We start from the raw sequence: 19,543 nt of genomic DNA on the forward strand, positions 1-19,543 counted from the left end.
CTAAGAGATCAATGAAGACATAGGTGCTATAGCAAAGTGTGGTGGAAAAGTCAGATTGTGCGCAGCTATCAGAAAGTGTAACATCTGGGGTCTTAAAGGCTTATTGTAAAACAAGCAGCCATCTAAGTGAGGTGATAGCTAAAGCCACACAGAAGTACATAAGCCTGTGTGATCCAAGGACTGTACATAACAAAATCTAAATCCAGAGGAGGAAACAGTATCACAGTTAGAATTCTGAGCACCCAGTTTTCAGAAGGCTATGACAGTGGAACCCCAAAATCCATTTGTAGGACCAGCACATGGCATAAATGTGTCCTGTGAATGAATTCTGACAGCAGTCCACGGGCATAAATAGCCTTCTTATCAGTAAGAGAACATTGTAAAGTTGACAATGTGAGATGTAGTTAGGTTAAAATGTAGCACCTTATTTGATCTGTCTTTTGACCCATTTTAAAATTGTTTTAGTTTTTACTATTTTCTGCTTTCTTTTCAATTAAAGTTTTTCTCTTTTTTATTTTGTCATCATTGTTGGGTTTTCCTTTTTTTGTTTATTTCCTGTTTAAGTCCTATTATTTTCTGAATATGAAATACACAGGAGTAAATTTAAGGAGACAGTAACTGGACTTATACTCACCTTGAAGCATGGCAAGGGGAGTTGGGGGGAAAGGGGAGATAACAGCAATGAGTATGAGAAAGAAAAGTTGCTCTGAGACTAATTGTGGTGATGATTGCACAACTCTTCTTAATCTGATTGAACTATTAAACTTATAATATGGGGAGGGAGGCAGTAATAGAAATGGCACAGAGACTGCAAAAAACATGCCAATAAGAAAAATAGAACAATATTATTTCCATAATTAATCATGATAATGATTTCTTATTGACTGTCATTCTCTATAGGGTAGAGGTGTTATCATTAAAAATATATTTCAGAGTTAAAAACAAATCACAGCCCCGATAACCCAATAAGGTCTTCATGAGTCAATGGTAGTAGATTTTCCTTGTGTTTTAGGTAATATAATACTTATGAATCAGCACATCTAATACCCTGGTCCCAGACTCTCAGGCTCTGAAATGATGTAATAATATGAGTTTGTTTATTTTTTTGTTTTTAAACTATCCATTGTGACATTTCATATGATAGTTTTAATAAACTAATATCGCTATATCACTATTGAAACAAATTGAATTTTTATAGTTATAGACCTAGATAAATACCATGGACTGAGCAAGGACTATTTGTTTTCTTCATCCACCTATATATATGAGAAAGGTTGTGTTTCACTTTGTTTTCATTGGATCAAAATTGACCCCAAATAAATATTTATAAGTTTTGGAAACATCTACCAACAGAAAAAATTATTTGTCTTCCATACATTTGAGCATCTACTCTCTCAGATTTGTAAAACCAAAAATCACTGCCATTGAGTGGACTCCTACTCAGAACAAACCTACAGGGCATGGTCAAACTGCCCCCTGTGTTTCTCAGGCTAGAGCTCTTTCCAGGAGTGGAAAGTCCCATTTTTCTCCCCAGCTTTGTCAAGGTCCCTCTATGTTATTGGAGAAAGAAAAAAAATCAGGTGGGAGAAATAGTATAATAAGTGAAACCTAGGAAAGGGGGAGAACAACATCTTTAGAGTCTAATAAGAAAAACATTTCTATTTTTCCATTTAATGTCAGAGGAATATGGACAGACCAAAAGAGAGAAGGAAGTCTGATAGCCCTAACTCAAAGACCTTCACCATTCTTTAAGCTAACTGTGCTCTAGAACTATGAAATTGAATAGAGATTAAAACATTACAGTTGAATTTGAGCATTAAAATAATATTTCTGTTATCTAGAAATACAAGAATACAACAATTTGCTTTAGAACTAAAATAATTTTTAAAGAGACTCTAACTAGCATTACATTTTTGCTCATATCTAAGTGACTTGTGAAAATCCAGCCACCAAAATACTATGGGAAAACATCTAATGAATACAATTATACATAAAATCAAAGAGTTATCACTATGCAATTTAGATAAAATCAAAGAATAGTACATGATTTAAATCTTTTAAAGGATAGGGAAATGTATTTCTGTCAAAAGGAAAAATAAGGTTTATAACAAATGAAAAACAAAAATTAGTGAGATGATTTGGAGAACCTCATTAGTATTTTCAACCAGACCTGTTTCCATTGAGTTTACTCCCACAGATCCAAACCCAAAGCCAATCCCATTACCACTGAGTGAACTGGAACTCAGAGGTACCCGATAGGACACAGTTCAGCTGTCCATGTGGGTTTCTGAAGCTGTAGGGGCCATCCAGTTAGTTCTCAAGAGCAGCAGTAATGTGGTGATTGTGCTTTGGGCCTTGATGCACACAGTAGGCAGTTCAAGACCATCTGCAGCTCTGCAGGAGAAAGACTGAGCTTTCTATTCCCGTAAACAGGTAGAGTCTTAGAACCCCACAGGGAGTTGCTAGGAGTCAGCATTGACTCGATGGTGACACGTGTGGGTTTCAGTTACTTTGCCAAGTGTGATATCCTTCTCCAGGAACTGGTCTCTCCTGACAACATGACCAAGGTACACAAGAAAAAGTCTCACCATCCTTGCCTCTAAGGAGCATTCTGGCTGTTCTACTTCCAAGCATATTGTTAGTTCTTTTGGCAGTCCATGGGACTTTGAGCATTCTTCACCAGCATCATCATTTCAATGCATCAATTCTTCTTTGTGCTTCCTTATTCAATGTCCAAATGTCACATGCATATGAGGAGATGAGTAAGATTATGGCTTTTGTCAGGCACATCTTAGTCTTCAAAGTAACATCCTTGCTTTTCAACATTCTGATCAAATATAGGCTTATTACTAACCTGCAATGGGCAGTTGATATATTGCTGACCGTGAGGGTGACTTGAAGCAATGTCTGATGAAGATCAGGGATTGAAGCCTGAAGTATGTAACTTTATGGAATGGAACGTGAATCAAAATCCTCGTAGAACAAATATATAACATCATTATAAACAGAAGAAATTGAAGTTGCCAAGGATTTAATCTTGCTCGGAACCACAATCAGTGCTCATAGAAGCAGAGGTCAAGAAATCGAAGAACACATTGCATTGGTAACTCGGCTACACCAGACTTCATGAGCATTTCACTTTGAAGACTAAGGTGTAAAGCATTATGGGAGCAGCAAACCTCACCTTTCACCCATAGAACTGCTGGTGGCTTTCAACTGTCGCACCGTGGCTTGTAATCCAATGCATTACCTACTACGCCATCACTATGCTTGACCTAAGCCCTGGAGTTTTCAGTCATATCATATACATAAAAATAAAGAAGGGTGGTGAAGGATCAATGCATTTGAATTGTGGTGTTGGTAAAGCATATTGAAATAGTATGAACTAAATTTGTCTTGGAGGAAGTACATTTAAGGCTTCTTAAGAGTGAGGATGGCCAGATGTTGTCTCATATACTATGGACATATTATGAGGATGTGTTGGTCTGTAGACAATGACATGGTGCTTTGGAAACTAGAAGGTCAACTCAGAAGATGAAGATCCTCAATGAGATGGACTGACAATGGCTGAAGCAATGGGTTTAAATGTAAAAGTTCGTAGGATGGTTCGAGCGAAGAGTTTTTCATTCTGTTGTATAAAATGTCGCTTTTGGTTGAAACTTTCTTGAGGTACCAAATCAACAACAACACGAATGTACATACACACATAGCCACAGTCACATATTATGTGTATGCTAGTGACTACCACCCAATGAGATTATGCCTTTCAATGTAGTTTAATTAATGCAGTTGTTAATGACAAAAAGCTAACATTTGACTTTTCCTGAGCCACCAATGGCTATAGAAGATATACAAACATGCTGTATAAGTGTACCTGGACATCCAAGAGATGGTTCCTGTCTTAAATATGCTACCCATGTTTTTCCTTCAAGAAATGAAGGAACATTCCAAGATCATTATGCTCTATTAACATTTTTATTAACTGAGATTTAAGTTAAGAGGTGGAAAATGGAAAGAATTCAATATGAACAAAGGAATATATTAATTTCTTCATGTTACATTGCACAATATGACTAGACAAAAGAAATTTAGCATCACTGAAGGCACGTAGTCCATAAGCACCGAATAAGTCTCTGAGAATGTTGTCTGGTTAACCTGCATATTTAAACAAAAGCAACATGTAAAATGGGAAATTTGGCAGTAAAATGATAATGCCCTTTGTATATAACAAGACGCAATGATTTTATAACCTCTGAATAAAGACATTCCTAAAGACACATTCAAAAAGATGCAAGAACTTTTAGAAATACGTTTCTAAAAATAGTAGTAATTTAAGTCTGAAAAAAGAAATACAATCCATCAATATAAGATATAGCAATTTAATATATGCTGGAGTATAAAATATTTCAGGAATATTTTGAGAAAGAGTATGGGGAAAATTTTGTTTTTTCGTATCTTCATTGACTTATTTAAATAAGAACTTTATTATTTAAAATAATTTAAAAGTGTCCTTGATATTAAAAAGTAGCCTTGGTTTTTTAACTAATTTAGGTGTTGTGTTTTTTAAGACACATATTATTTTTATTAGCATGTATGTGAAGATGAAGAGCATTAGCTGCTAAGTTACAAACAAATAATGAAGTGATCCTAATATCCTTTATTTACCCCCCAAAATTCTCAAAAATATTATTTTCTGGTATAATCACATTAATATTGTTGTGTGTGGCTCAATTCACTTTGTGAGAAGATAAAAGTAGGAAAGGTTAAGTTTGAAATATGAAATCTATCTGCTTAATAGGCTTTTCTTCTAATTCATAGGGGTTTAAGCCCGGGTAAATTTTGATAGTTGTATTATATCAGGAATAAAACAAGAGTATAAACAGCTTGGGGTTCCTTTGGAAGGTAAATCAATGTGATTTACTGGTGGCTTGAAATTTTAGTGGTAAACACTATTAAAAGGAAAAAAGGTACAATGACACTATTTTTGCCAATAATTTTTAAAGCAAAGTTTAAAAAAGAACTTACATGCTCATTGTAAAAAATATTGTGATGTAAGAGGCTGGCCTCTGAACTCTGCTCATTGCGCAGAGGCGAAGGAAAGCGCCCTCATCAGCATCAGCTCCCTGAGGGCAGTTTCTCATAAGCTGAGATCGGACAGGCTTCACCATTTGTCTTACTATCAATTTTGAAACCACCTGTCCCTCCACGGCCATCCACGTTTCAGCTGGATTTGATTATTCATTATAATAGCCACGCCGAACTCATGGATAAACCCCATGATGATGGAGTTTATGAAGTAAGTTAGTAGGTTACAAATGCTCAGGACATACTCAAACCATGACCCCTTCTCACCCATGCTCCCAAGTAGCCTTTTTCTGGTCTTTGGCCTCTGGGCCAAAAGACCCTTTGAATTCTGCCTTGATTGTAATATGTTAGGAGGCAGTTTTAGGGCTGCTATTTGATGCCCAAAGGCACAGCACTCCAGCATGTGTATCAGCGAGAAAGGGCTCAGCATTAGCTATGTGGGTCAGCAAACTTAGCTCCAACTATTAGACGTCTGGAGTCACCGCATTCCACAGACCAGCGTCTTGCACAAAGACAGTCAACTCCTCTGCCTTACACTCTGGCTCTTAGTTCTACTGCTGCTCCTCTGATGCCACAGCTGTCTCCTGGATGAAGGAAATTCAAGGCACAGTAACCTTGGGGTCCAAAGAACTTGCACTACGCCTGGCTCTTGTCTCTTGATGGCAGTGAGGTTACTCCCATCCTGCTTCTGATATGCCCCATTTTATACGCAGTATAATGGCAATCACAGTCCAAAATCACACACAATTGAATCCAAATAGTGTCTTTTTCCACCCTCTCTTACCCAGACTCATCAGGAAAGGTCAATTGGTATAACTTGCACAGACCAGATCTAGAAGAGCCATATTAAATAATTCACTGTACTGTACCCATCATCTTAGTAATGCCATGCTGTGGAACACTCAACCGTGGGTCACATGAACAAAGGACATTTATTTCTATTGAAATAGAAAATTTGTCAGAATATAGAAATGTGAAAACTATGTCCTACCAAAATATGGATGATGTGATGCTGCTTCTTTAAAAGACCACTATGGATCACTATGTACTTTGAAGTTGTTTGACATAATACGATGAAAAAGTCTTATATAATGTGTTTTTTATAATTAAAAATAAAATTTTGACACGATTTCTTAACATTTTAAAATTTAATATCTGATATGATTTACCTGAAAATAATAGTGATTAATGTGATTAAAATAATTAAACCATGTACTATCTTATAATTGTATGAATTAAACAACATCCATTTCATGGTATAGCTTAAATAATTCCACCACTTTTATTGATTAAGGTTTTCTAAACTTAAATTAAAAATATGGTGTTCAAAATAATTGATTATAAAAAACTGATTATATATTCAGAATTTTTCTGGGGACTTGAAAATCTAATATCGTTCCACTTTTTCTAACTGGGTCCCTTGCCTAGATTTTCAAAACTTTCACTGCCTTCAAGTGATGCCAACTCACTGTGACCCGGTAGAATAAGGGATAACTGCCCCTGGAAATTTCCAAGATTACAGCTGGGTATTGGAGTAGAAAGCCAGTCTTTCCTCCGCAGCATGGCTTTTGGTCTCCAGTGGCTGGCACTGTGCATTTCAGCCCGATGTGTAACGAGCATGCTGCCAGCTTCCTAATAAACATTGGAGAAAGAAGAATAACTTGATAGAATTGCTGAGTAAGAATATTCACTGTCCCACTCTATGACTCATCTGGTCCTGAGCAGTACCTCATATTGGCCATAGCAGCTTCCTTATCTGTCAAACAAATTCATAATTGTACCTAATTCATAATCTTTCTGTCATGGTTAAATCACAAAGCTCGTTTACATGCCTAGTACACAATTTGTCTCTGGACATGTTAATTGGAATCCAGATTTAACAAACAAATACCTTATCACTTCTAAAATGACCAATATGAAGATTTTTGGAAAATACAATGGATTTTCTCTTCAAAATTTTAGCCTACAACCTAGTATATATTCTCCAAAAGCAAATGAAAGAATGATACTAATAGCAAGAGTGAAAAATTATATAAACATACCTTTTAGGTGAAATATATTTTAAATATCTAACTGGGGGGAAAAACGCCGCAGGTACAAGGAGATAATAGGTTGGGTTGGTTTCCCTATAAGATTTTATGGCTTTTCCTTTGATGATGCAGATAAACTTGACTTATTTAGAATTTCTTTGCTTATATAATTTTCTAGCATAATATAGGAGGATTAAATAAAAGTAATTGTCTTCTCAAAGTGTCAGTATAACATATCCATCTGAATTTAAATATCTTTTTTATTGCAAAATGTATTATTCAACTTTGTAATGAAATTAACCTTTTTTCTTATATTAATCAATTCTCCTTCCCTCTTAGGGTAACCTCTTGCTTCTATTTCTAACATAAATTGACATTTTAGACCGCCAAACTTGAGGATATATTTTCTTGAAGCTTAACTACTTGCCTCTGGGTAACTCTGGGATTTCTGAAAATCTTCATACCAGAAAAATGACAGTTATCAGTAGGAAGTGTTTCAGGCATCCTTGTAAAATAATATTTTAGTGGGGTTATGTCTTACTTGGTATGAAGGTCTTGGAAAATATGTTTGTTCCGGGGTTATGTATTTACAGATCACAGAAAACATTTCATATAACAGTTTGTAGAATCTTCAACTATTTACTTAGTGGAAGCTGTAAACACTAGGTAAATCAATCGAATGACATTTCAAGAGGTTACATAATTAAGTACATGGAAAAAATGGCCAAATGGATGAAAAAAAATGAGCACATGTACTTAATGATTACAGCACAAATTAAAATATTAGAACCATTTAACTCTCTTCTTTACATAATAAAGTCAGCAGGTCACTCTGCATGTGACATTCTAAATGGCAAAGAATCCCAACTGATTTCACCCTTATTGTCTTTTTAAATTCTTTTGGTCCCCTTTTCTGTGGTCTAGTGTCTCCAGAGACAATCTACAGACTTTCCCAGCAACTCTGTCTCCATTGCATATTGTTGAATCAACTTTCCCTAAAACCATTGTGTTGCATATTTTAACACTGGCTGATGCTGCAGCCCAAACCAGTCTTGCTAAGTAGGATGTACAAATGCCAGATTGGTGGGTGGTTTTCTAAAAGCAAATAGGATGATGCAGGAAGCCAATGTTCTAATGTATGACTTTGGTAGAGGTAGTGCTAGGACCAGCGAAAACTTGTTTAAAAATGAGGTTAAGTAGAACCTTAGAATATAAATTCTTCAACCAGGTGAAGCATGTATCCAGTAAGATGTAGTTGGGACCAAAGAATGTATTTGAAGATCTTATAATATGGCTGAGAGTTTGAATATCCAGAAGCATAGATTATAGAAATGTGAATAGTGTTGGGTTATATAACTAAACAGAACCTTTTAAAGCAATGTGTCTGGGGGAGTGAGCAGAAGTACTATTTTTTTTACAGTTAATCCAATAAAATATAGGTATAATATTGATGAGAATATGTAATATATAAGCCACTATGAAGTTTAAAAAGTCAGTTTTATTATTTAGTTCAATTTTTATTATCAAAAGTATAAAAATAAGTTGGTTAATATTGTATTTTCCAGGTAAAAATTGCACCATTTTTATATAATAGATACTTATGATAAGTTTATCTGTATGTATTCTTTCACCACACTTACTCAATTCCTTTGCTGACCAAATAATCCAGGAAGCTAGGCGACACAAAGAAGGATTTGGCCTCAGCATTGTAGGAAGACTCTGGGACAACATTTGAGATGCAAATGAAACAACCTTGTGTACTAAAAACTGAAAGCATTTGAAGCACTTACTGATGGACATCAAAGACTATAACCTTCAGTATGGCTTTTTCCTCAACATAAGGTGGGTAAAAAGGATTTTCACAACTGTACCAATAAGCAACATGATAAATGGAGAAAAGTTTGAAGTTGTCAAAAGTAGGTTTACTTGTACCTGCAATCATGGGCTATGGAAGCAGCGGTGAAGAAAGCTCGGGGCATAGTGTAGTCGGCACATCTACTGCTAAAGTTCTCTCTAACTTGGTAAGAAGCACTTTGAGGACACAGGTGTACCTGTTCCCAAACATGGTATTTTCAAAATTCATGGGAAATTTTTCAATTCCACAAATTATCACCACAAAATATCTAAACTCCCTAGTATGTGTTCAGGACCTGGGCAATGAATAAAGAAGACTGAGAAAGAAGTGCTTCCTTTGAATTACGGTGTTGCCAAAGAATATTCAAAATTCCATGACATTACAGAAGGAGGAGGAGGGAAAGAGGAGGAGGAATCGGTATTAGAAGAAGTGCAACCAGAATATTCTTTCAAAGCATGGATGATGAAGCATTTACATCTTTGGACATGGTGTCAGGAAGGACTAGTCCCTGGCGAAGAATATCATTTGTTCAATAGTGAATTAGGTTTAAAGGAGCACAATTGTCAATGCGAGGTGTTGACAGAGTGATTGCCACAATGGGTGAAGACGGCGGGGGCCTGGGCAGTGGTCCTTTTGTGGTACAAAGGGCCACTATAAATTGAAAATAAGTAGATAGCTCTCAACTACAACAAAGCAGTTTTAGCTGTAAAATATTTATGAATGTGTCATGATGAATCTATTTCTGATATATATGGACATTGGGATATTAAAATGCATTTTTCTTAATTTTTATCATATTTAACACACTATAATATAATCTGTATATGTAAGCAGAAAATGAGATGTTTTGTCCTCAGAATCCTCTTATTCTGTGTTGGATTAAATTGAAACAGAAAAGAGTGAGAAATATCAAAGAGAACAATCAAGAATTAATAATAAATAAAAAACCATCAAAGGCTAATGAAATAGATGAGGAGCACTGTTTGAAGTTAAAAGAAAATTGAGATCAGAAATAAAACTAAATTAAGAATAAAGACCACCTCCTCCTTTTAATTTGCAATTATCTACTTGTATGCTAAAATGCTTTCTTAAATGAAATGATGATGAAATGCAGAAATTATCTGTGACTTTTCGAGTGTTCATTGAAAGCAAATAAGTGTTAACTTTTCTTTTCCTGACTCATGGGTCTGCTGTGCTTCACATGCGTTTTTCATGATAGCCTAAGATGTATTCAGTTCCTGTCCTTTTTTAAGAGAATCTTTTAACCACATCACTAATTAAAAAGTGCATTATTCTAGCAAAAGTTGTGAGGGCAGCTAAATTATCCACCATCTCTCTCAAAGAGCTCCTTAAAGCATGCCGGTGCCATTTCAACAAGTGACCATTTTAGAACAAAATTATAACAAAGCACATTGCTAGAGCACGGCAGGAGTTTGAGCAGAGGCTGTGGAGTTCTCTATTTTTTGTTGGTTTTAATGAGGAGAGCTGCCAGTGAACTGCGTGTAACAGAGCCGAGAGATCAGAAAAGTTGACATAGCACTCAACAAATACTAATACACAACGCATTTGATATGTCAGGGATGCTTTCAACCCTTCCTGTTGGAAGGTTTTCTCTTTATACTGGTGCTCATGCAGGATGTCCTCAATGTTCTCTGCTTTTGAGGACTTGGATCCGCTGATCATTTTTAAGTAATAATAGGAAATTGTATTTTTCTTACTTTAAGGAGTTTGTGTTTTTATTTTTCATATATATCATTTTATTGGTGTCTCATACAGCTGTTATCACAAAACAAACATCCATCCATTGGGTCAAGCACATTTGTATATTTGTTGCCAGCATCATTTTTAAGCATTTTCTTTTTGTTGTTTCTTTTCATTCTTTCTTTTTAAAATCATTTTATTGGGGACTCATAAAACTCTTATCTTAATCCATCCATCCATTATGTCATGTACCTGTGTATATTTGTTGCCCTAATAGCATATAATTTTAGGATCTCTCTCTCTCTCTCTCTCTCTCTCTCTCTCTCTCTCTCTCTCTCTCTCTCTCTCTCACACACACACACACACACACACACACACATACACACACAGTTTGTTGAGTGGCCGCATGTCATTAGAACATCTGATTTTGGCTTGAATCTATTGAGCAGGTATTTAACCGATATGGATCAATTCTGCCTATAATTGGGCCCAAACAAGTACTCTCAAATCCAGATGGAACAAAGTCTGACTTTTGAATTTAATAATGTCAGCGGTGCAGATGTAAAACTGTATAATTTAATGAACTAAAATAGTGGACTCTGATATGCAGTGTGGTCAACATGTAAATGAGGAGTTTAAACTAAGCACACCAGGTACAAAATACTGGTCAGTGATGTTTCTAGTAGCCAATTTGTCCTGTTTGTGTGTGCATGTAATAGTTTATAAAATGTAAAAGGTCTTCTCATACCATTACATTGGACATGTCAGGAGAGGCCAGTCTCTGGAGAAGCACATCGTGCTTGGTGAGGGGCAGGAACAAGACGGAGGCTCTCACGGAGATGGATGGATTGACATGGGGCTGCCACAATGAGCCTCAAGCATGGGGCATTGCCTATGAGGACTTGGCCATGTTTTATTTTGCAGCGTGTCTATGTGGCGATGGCACCCAACAGCAGCAACACCATCCAAGAGTCTGTGCATTAACTGAGTATTCAAGGACGCATCTAATTAAGTGGCAAGGGGGGCGATGGAACTCCACCTTCTCCACTCTCATTTGCTGTGTCCTTCCAGTTTCCAAGATTATTCGTTGCCTGAGTAGGTGAGGAAGAGAAATCGACCAAAGAAACAAAGGGTAAAATGAGAAGCAAATCAATTTACAGTGAATAAGCACATTTTCAAAGATTACTGATGGGAATAATTACCATTTAGCTCAATTTTTCTACAGGTGTTCTACTACAGGATATGGCACTAGAGTAACCCAAGCGCACACCCACGGAGGCCCTGCTGACTCATAGTGACCCTATAGTATATATAAGGTAGAAGTAGCCCTATGGAGTTCTCAGACTCTAAGGCATTACGGGAGTAGAAAGCCTTGACTTTCTTCTGCATTAGATTAATGGACAGAAATTCCTAAAGAACATCCATCAGTGAATTATTTAATAAGCCTCTTCTAATCGATGTCTTTAACCCCCACCAAGTGCTCCTTTCCTGTTTGGGTCTGGTAAGATGGTGAGAGAAGATACTGAAAGGATTCACCTGTGAGTAATTGTGAACGGGCTCCCCTGGGATGCCATCCTGCTGCATCTAATATAATCCCTCTGAGAAGCAGGAGGAGGTATCTCATTACCGGGAGGAGTCGGAGGTAAAGCTTGTCCTCTTGACCTGAGATCCCTGTGCAGTAAAACTCCTGGATCCGGAGACCACTGTGCCATCAGAGGAGCAGCAATGGAACCAGGAGCCAGAACATGGACTAGAGTGGTGACCTTCCAAGCCGATAGAGGAAATAAAGCTACGTGTTTTTACATAGGAGGCTGAATTGTGGAAGGACGCTGAATTGGGGGAGCTAAGCTTTCTGATCTAGGAAAGTAAAGTTGCCTGCCTTTGTGTTGAGGTTTACCAGAATGGGGTGCTGCTGGGAATTTATTTCAGGGAGCTGGATATGCTGGCCACAGATCTGAGCAGGATACCTTCAAATCGGGGCTTACAGTTGAGTGTTATGCCCTTTGGGCATCTATTAGCAACACAGAAAGACCTTTATAACATATCCTGGAAGGAATTCAATCCTGGGCATTCCTCACTCACATAACTTCCTAATTCCTATTGATTCACTCCTATTAATTTCCTAATTCATTCAACCTTTTAACCATGAATTTGTCTGTGAGTTCTGTGTAGACATTGCAGTAGATATTAGAGCATAGATATAAAGTAGATAACATCACCAGTCTAGCATACATTTATGAAATATAAACTGTTATATATTTTTATCATTATCATCACAATATTTTCCTTGGTGCTCATTCTAGTCTACTCACAAGTGTCTTCACAAGCCAGCTAAGTACTTTGTCACTTTGAGGACTTCGGTGCACCTGTCCCAAGCATGTCCTCCTTGACCTGATAGGCATGTGACAGCTGGGTAATGAAGGAGGAAAACAGAAGGATTGATGCTCGTGAATTGTAGCATTGGTGAAGATAATTGAAAGCATCGCTGACTGCCAGAAGAACAGTGTGTCTTGGAAGAAATACAGCCAAATATTCCTGAGAAGGATGGACGGGCACGTTTCCTCTCACATACTCTGGGCAGGTTGTCTGGAGAGAGCAGTCTCTGGAAAAAGATGTCATGCTTCTGAGAGGGCCAGGCAAAAGGAGTAAGACCATCAGGGATACAGAGGCACACGTACAATGGTGAGGACGGCACATGAGGGGCAGTGCTTAGTTCTGGTGGGCAAAGGGTACCTATGAGTCAGAATTGATTGAATGACTTAGTCAATATGCTAATGTAAATAATTCATTAATTGGAGTAATCTTTCCAACAAGATCCTCTCATAGTTCTAAATTTGTACATCAGGAGTAGGATGACTTCAAATCATGGATGTTATGCTTGAGCTAGGTAGAAAGACCCAAGCCTCTGTGAGCAGTAAAGGCAGAACCTGAATCAGCATCATAGAATTCTGTATTCAATGTGTGTGTGTGGCAGTCACCTAACCTGGTGTCCATTTAAGGATTAAGAGTGTAGGGGTGGAGTCTAGGCTGTCAGTCTACAGACAGTCAGTGAGACTTCTGTGGGCATGGCCTTCGCCTGAGAATTCTGGGAAATTTGGAACTTCCTCCTTGTGGAGGCGGAAGACACCTCTCTCTTTCTGCTACTCCCTGAGAGACATTGCAGAAGACAAGCCACATGCATGCAAACAGATCTCTGAAACTGGAGAACCACAGAGAGACCCCTGCCGGCACTGAGATGCTTACAAAGCCACTGGACCCAAACACTTTCTACCCACTGGCTTGTGATCGTCCTGCATTTGGCTTTATTGCATGTGTTTCGTGAGTCTGAAGAGGACTTTATAGATTGGTATTGGACATATGGGCTAGTATCAGACTTATGGCCTTGGACTGGACTGGGTTGGGATGCTTTCTTAATATACAATTGATCTTGCATATAAACCTCTTCCTTATACACATATGTGTGTCTATGAATTTGTTTCTCCAGTCCACCAGGGCTAACACACTTTACTACCATATGTATTATTCATAGAATAATGCCTAAAAAACTGAAACCAAATTCACTTTCATTGAAGGGATTTCAACCATAGTAACTTCATAGAGCACTGTGGAACTGTCCCTCTGGGTTTCTGAGAGGATAAATCTTTATGGGAGCAAAAATCCATATCTGGTAACTCGTGAATTTGAACTTCTAACCTTGTAGTTTGCAGCTCAATTTGTTACCCACTATACCACTGGGGTTCCAGAGCCTGCCCATAGTTATCATATATATTCATGGAGAAAATAATTTCTGAGGGTACCATCATTCTTTTGATCACTATATAAATATTATTTATGAGTCTAACTACTTAAAATTTGTCAAATAGGGAATTTATAAGATGTAAAATGCTACCTGTTGTAAGGTTATTTCAATAGCCTTCATTAGCTGTAAAATGGAAAGCCTCATAATTATTAAATATTCATTTTAAAGAAATGTCATTTACCTCTAGATTATATCTTGTTCATTTTTTCCCCAAGAGGGCGCTTCTGAAGATGCAAACACAACTATCAATGTGTGCGATTTGGGAACGCGGTCTCCAAGCAGAGTCACGCTTTTCAAGATGCACACACTGGGCCCCAAGGTGTTAGGCATGGCGATCTGGTTTGTCACTGTTAGCGCCTCCTCGTGTTGGTGTGTTCCAGCCTATTTCTGACCCTCAGTGTCAACTCACCTCATTGAGGGGCTTCTCTTTTACACCGATCTCCTCCTTTACCAAGATGATCTGCTTCTCCAGAGTCTGATTCCTTCTGACAAGATGTCCAAGTATTAAATGGTAAATTCTTAATACCTATTATAAGCCAAACCCACAGCCAATGAGTTGATTCCAGCTCAAAGTGAGTCTATAGGGTAAAGGAGAACTGCTCCCTAGGATTTCCCACACTGAACACCTGGCAAGCAGCCTCATCTTTGTCCCAGAGAGTGACTGGTGGGTTTGAACTACCAACCTTATAGTTGGCAGTCCACTTCTTAGCCCACTCTAGCCCAGGGTCTCATAATATCAATTAGCTAGCATCATTTCATTTGCTAATACAAGTTCAGGTAGTAATACTCCAGTCAACTATTAAGTCTCATGCAATGTATTTATTCTTGCTTCTTTAGTCCTATCTTTTTTGAGAGTGGTAGGGAAGAGGGAGGTGAACAGACATAACATGTGAAAAACAGTTCATAGCTTTTAGAGAAACTACGTGGTGTGGTACAAGATAGTCATTTATATTTTTGAAGAGATGAGTTATTAATATACTTCATATAAAATTGATAGTAACTTTTTATTGAAAATAAATTTGAATAATATGATACAGATATTCAACAGGCAGAATTTTTAAAAAATACATTAATGATTTGAAATGCAAATATATCTTACAATTTGTTGCTGCTTATAATCAAGAATCTTATCATTATCTTTAAATAACAATAAAAACAGAAACCATATCATCACAAATATTTCAAAATTGATATCCATATAACCATTGAAATTATTTTATATAGAAAAACAAATTCTGAGTACCATTTGTGTACTCTTTACTTCTGGCCAATATAAAATATGAATAGATTTTTTTAGTGTAGCAGAGGAACAAAATGCATATTATCTCCAAATATCACTGTATGTATCTTGTTTTTGAAAACTTTTGTCAGGAAAAGTTCCAAGCATGCAGACAAGAACACATGCAATAGTGTATTTTATTCTTATGTACCCATAACTAATTTTAAAAATTATTATCAATGACCAAATCAGGGTTCAATTTAATTTCATTGATACACGTATTACTAAACTCAGATTTCTTATCAAATTCCAGCACCAAATAACTTTATTCATATTTCCTCTCCTTTCTTATGACTTGAAACTCAGAATCCAAATAAGGTCAATATAATCCTAATAGGTATTTATTTTGTCCTTAATTCGAACTTTCTCCCTCTATCACTTGTCTTTCTTCATAAATATTTGTGAATTAAACTGGGTTATTTTCCATATTACCTTTTCCCAATAGTGGATGATAGTACTTTCCCAAAATGAAAATACCTATATACTTATTCCATCTCATGTACCAAACACCACAATACAGGATCTAATGCATGTTTCTCACATTAAATCAGGACAGGTGTCTGTAACTAGTATTATCCTGCCCACAGCAGCATGTCAGAAGTGATGCCCTGTAACTTCCACAGGCAGGTAACATTCTCTTATATACCCTCATCTGGCGTGCTCTGTCTGGATCTAACCTTGGCGCCTGGTTGCCATGCATGAGAAAGCACCAGCATATATGAGAGCCCTCCGTTTGATTGCCACGTGGTCAATTAAAACTCATAGGGATTTCCAAGGCTATCACGCTTTATGTAATCAGATGTCTCATTTTCCTCCAATGGATTCCTGGTGGGTTGAATGAATGACTACAGTATTCGCAGTCCAATGATTACTGGACTTCAGGACTCTAAAAGAAAGACTAGCCTTTGGTGCTCCAGCTAACAGCTTAGCTAGGAGGTCAGTTGACAGCCAACACTTTGCACATGCCCACAAGTGAACCTTCAGTCATGTTAGGCTAGGCCCTATTCCTCAAGTATTCTGCTGAGACCACAGATGTCATGAGAAGGAGACAAGTCATTTTGTAAGGCCCGAGCTGAAATTCTGACTTTTAAAAACAAGACCTTTTAAATTATTATTATTATTTTAAGCCTCTAAGTTTAGGAGACATTTATTATACAACACTAAATAACTAATATACTCTCATTCTAGATATCAGAATACTTCAGTGATTGTGTGTCTGAGCATTTCCATCAGAAGGCCCAGTCAATAATTTGTTTCATTATGGGTCACAAATTATAAAGTTCTATTTTTATCATTCTTAGTTTGTTAACTAGAGCAGTTGTGTAGTGAGAAACCTTCCTGTCATTGTTAATCTGGTATATAGCTCAAATAAGAAAGGAAGGATGCTTACCTAATTGTTTCCTTTTAATTTATCAGTTACCAAAATAAAGCGTGCATGCTTTTTCATCTTCATTGACACTTCAGTATTTTCTCAAAATTTTGGATTTTTGCCTGATAAGTGAGAATTCAAATATCTCATGTGGTTTTTAGTTGACATTTCTCATTATTAGAAAGCATCTGAGTTGCTGGATATATTTAGAGGATTGCTCGAACTGTTTAGTTTGGTCTTTAATGAAGTAAGACAAAGATAAAACAAAGGATCATATAATTAAACATACAAGGGCGATTATTTAAATTTCAGCTGATATTATGAACAACAAAAATCAATCTCAAACCTAATTGGTGATACATCAACAAAGAATGAAAATAGAAATATTAGGTGCGCAAATTGATCTTACACCATCAGTATCTGATTTCCCCTATAATTCTTAGCTTATATTTATGACCGCAATAGCCCAAAATAAAGTTATTTCATTTGTTATATCATGAAAAATATCTGAAAGATTAAATTTTGAAGAAATTTCATTAACCAATTGGGTAGTGAGTTTTCCAATATTGGTATGACAGGCAACAATACACAGACAAACAAACTAAAAACAACATGAACAATAAAACACAGGCAATTAATTAAGTACCCCAGCCAAAGAATTAACATTTTGCTTTTAAGAAAATGTTTTTGTTTATATGCATTTCTACTGAGATAGTTAACGTTTATTGTGCCAACCTGGCCAAAGAACACATGTGAGAGTAATTGAAGGGCGGATAGATAAGTGGCTAGGCGAGCCCCGCCTTTCTGTCTCTCGTTCTTTGATCATTGGACCAGTGTGGGGCTGCCTTGCTTGTTCTGAGCCTCCATTTGCAAGCTACACTACTTGTGGGACACCTAACCCACGGACTGTGTCACTGTAATTTGAGGTTCCTTCAAGACCTGCTTTGCCACACACTATTGGAATTTACATCTCGAGCTGGGGACTGTCAGACCCTGTCATCTGGCTGACTGTGGGTGACCTGCCTTGCTGTTTGCTGCCTGTGCCCGGACAACCTGAATTGCTCCACAGAGGACTACCCTCAAGACTTGAAGGATTGCCAGGGTCTCACAGCTGTCTCATGGGGGTGAGTCCCATTTGTACTGCTTTATAGATTGTTTATTTCTTATGCTATATATTTAGCTACATATATATATATATATAATTAATAATGTTCTGGTCTTGTTTCTCTAGAATGGTTAAAAGATTTACTTATAAACTTATTAAAAATTTCCTTCTGAATTTGTAATTTCTATCTGAAATCTCAATAAACTACTGCATCTTAATTGAAACTTCTCCCTATAAAATGATAACAATTCTTTAATTGGCAAAACTTATGCAGTATTTGTATGTTTTTAATGTTTGCTGGTAAAGCAATGTTTCTCCCTCTACCATATCAGTTTTTAATAGCAGATACCAGGTGTCCAATGAACTAGGATTGTTTTGGATACAGTTTCTAAGTAAGCAAACAATTGAGGGAGCAAGAAATATTGAATTAAGGTTTCTCTTCAAAGAGACCTGAGGCTCCCTTACACTGCAAGTTTCAACATGATTTTAACCAAATTTCTGTCTACACATCCCAAATTGGTGCCCTAAACTTTTAATATGGTTATTGAGATTGTTTAAGCACTTGGTCAGCTTTTTTCAGCTGCTTATTTTTCAAATTTTGTAGAAGGAAGTTGTTTACATACAGCTGACACTGTTGGTTCCTCTACAAAATATAAATAATAAAAATTTTAATAGTAAATAGTCCCAGAGTTCAGAATATGCTCTAAAGGTGATCAATTCTAATCTTAATGAAAAGCCCCAATATAGAAATACTATTTTTAAAAGTCACGATATACATATATATAGCAAAGTTAATGAGCTATAACTAAGTCCACAAGAACCTCAAATAAATGAAATGAGGAGAAGGTTAAAAGCACTGACAGAGGAAGAACAGCGACTTTGGAGCATAGGGTGAGTGAACATGGCTCTATCGTATAAAGAAGTTGGGAATTAATCCTCCCATCCTCTCAGTAAGGCAACATATGACAATATCAAAGCCTTTCCTTGGAACCATGAGATACTGGGTTGCAAGCAAGGTACCACTTCAGTTTTGATCCACTTACATGGAGCAGAAATCATACCAGCCATAAACTGATGATAACTTTTATAAGGTAAATTTGATGCATTGCTGCAGGCTGAATGTGGGCTCAGGTGACAGGAAGTTCTCGGAGCCATGGGCCTCACCTTGCCCATTTCTTTGTCTAAAGACTGGTCCTTCCCAAAGGATCCCTGGAGCACAGTGGTTACCTGTTGGGTCACAAGGTCTGCTCTTGAAACCAGCAGGTGCTCCCCAGGAGAAAGACAGGGCTTTGTACTCGCGTAAAGAGCTACACTCTCAGA

Source organism: Tenrec ecaudatus, chromosome 5, assembly GCF_050624435.1.
Source record: "Tenrec ecaudatus isolate mTenEca1 chromosome 5, mTenEca1.hap1, whole genome shotgun sequence".
In the NCBI taxonomy this organism is placed as follows: Eukaryota; Metazoa; Chordata; class Mammalia; order Afrosoricida; family Tenrecidae; genus Tenrec; species Tenrec ecaudatus.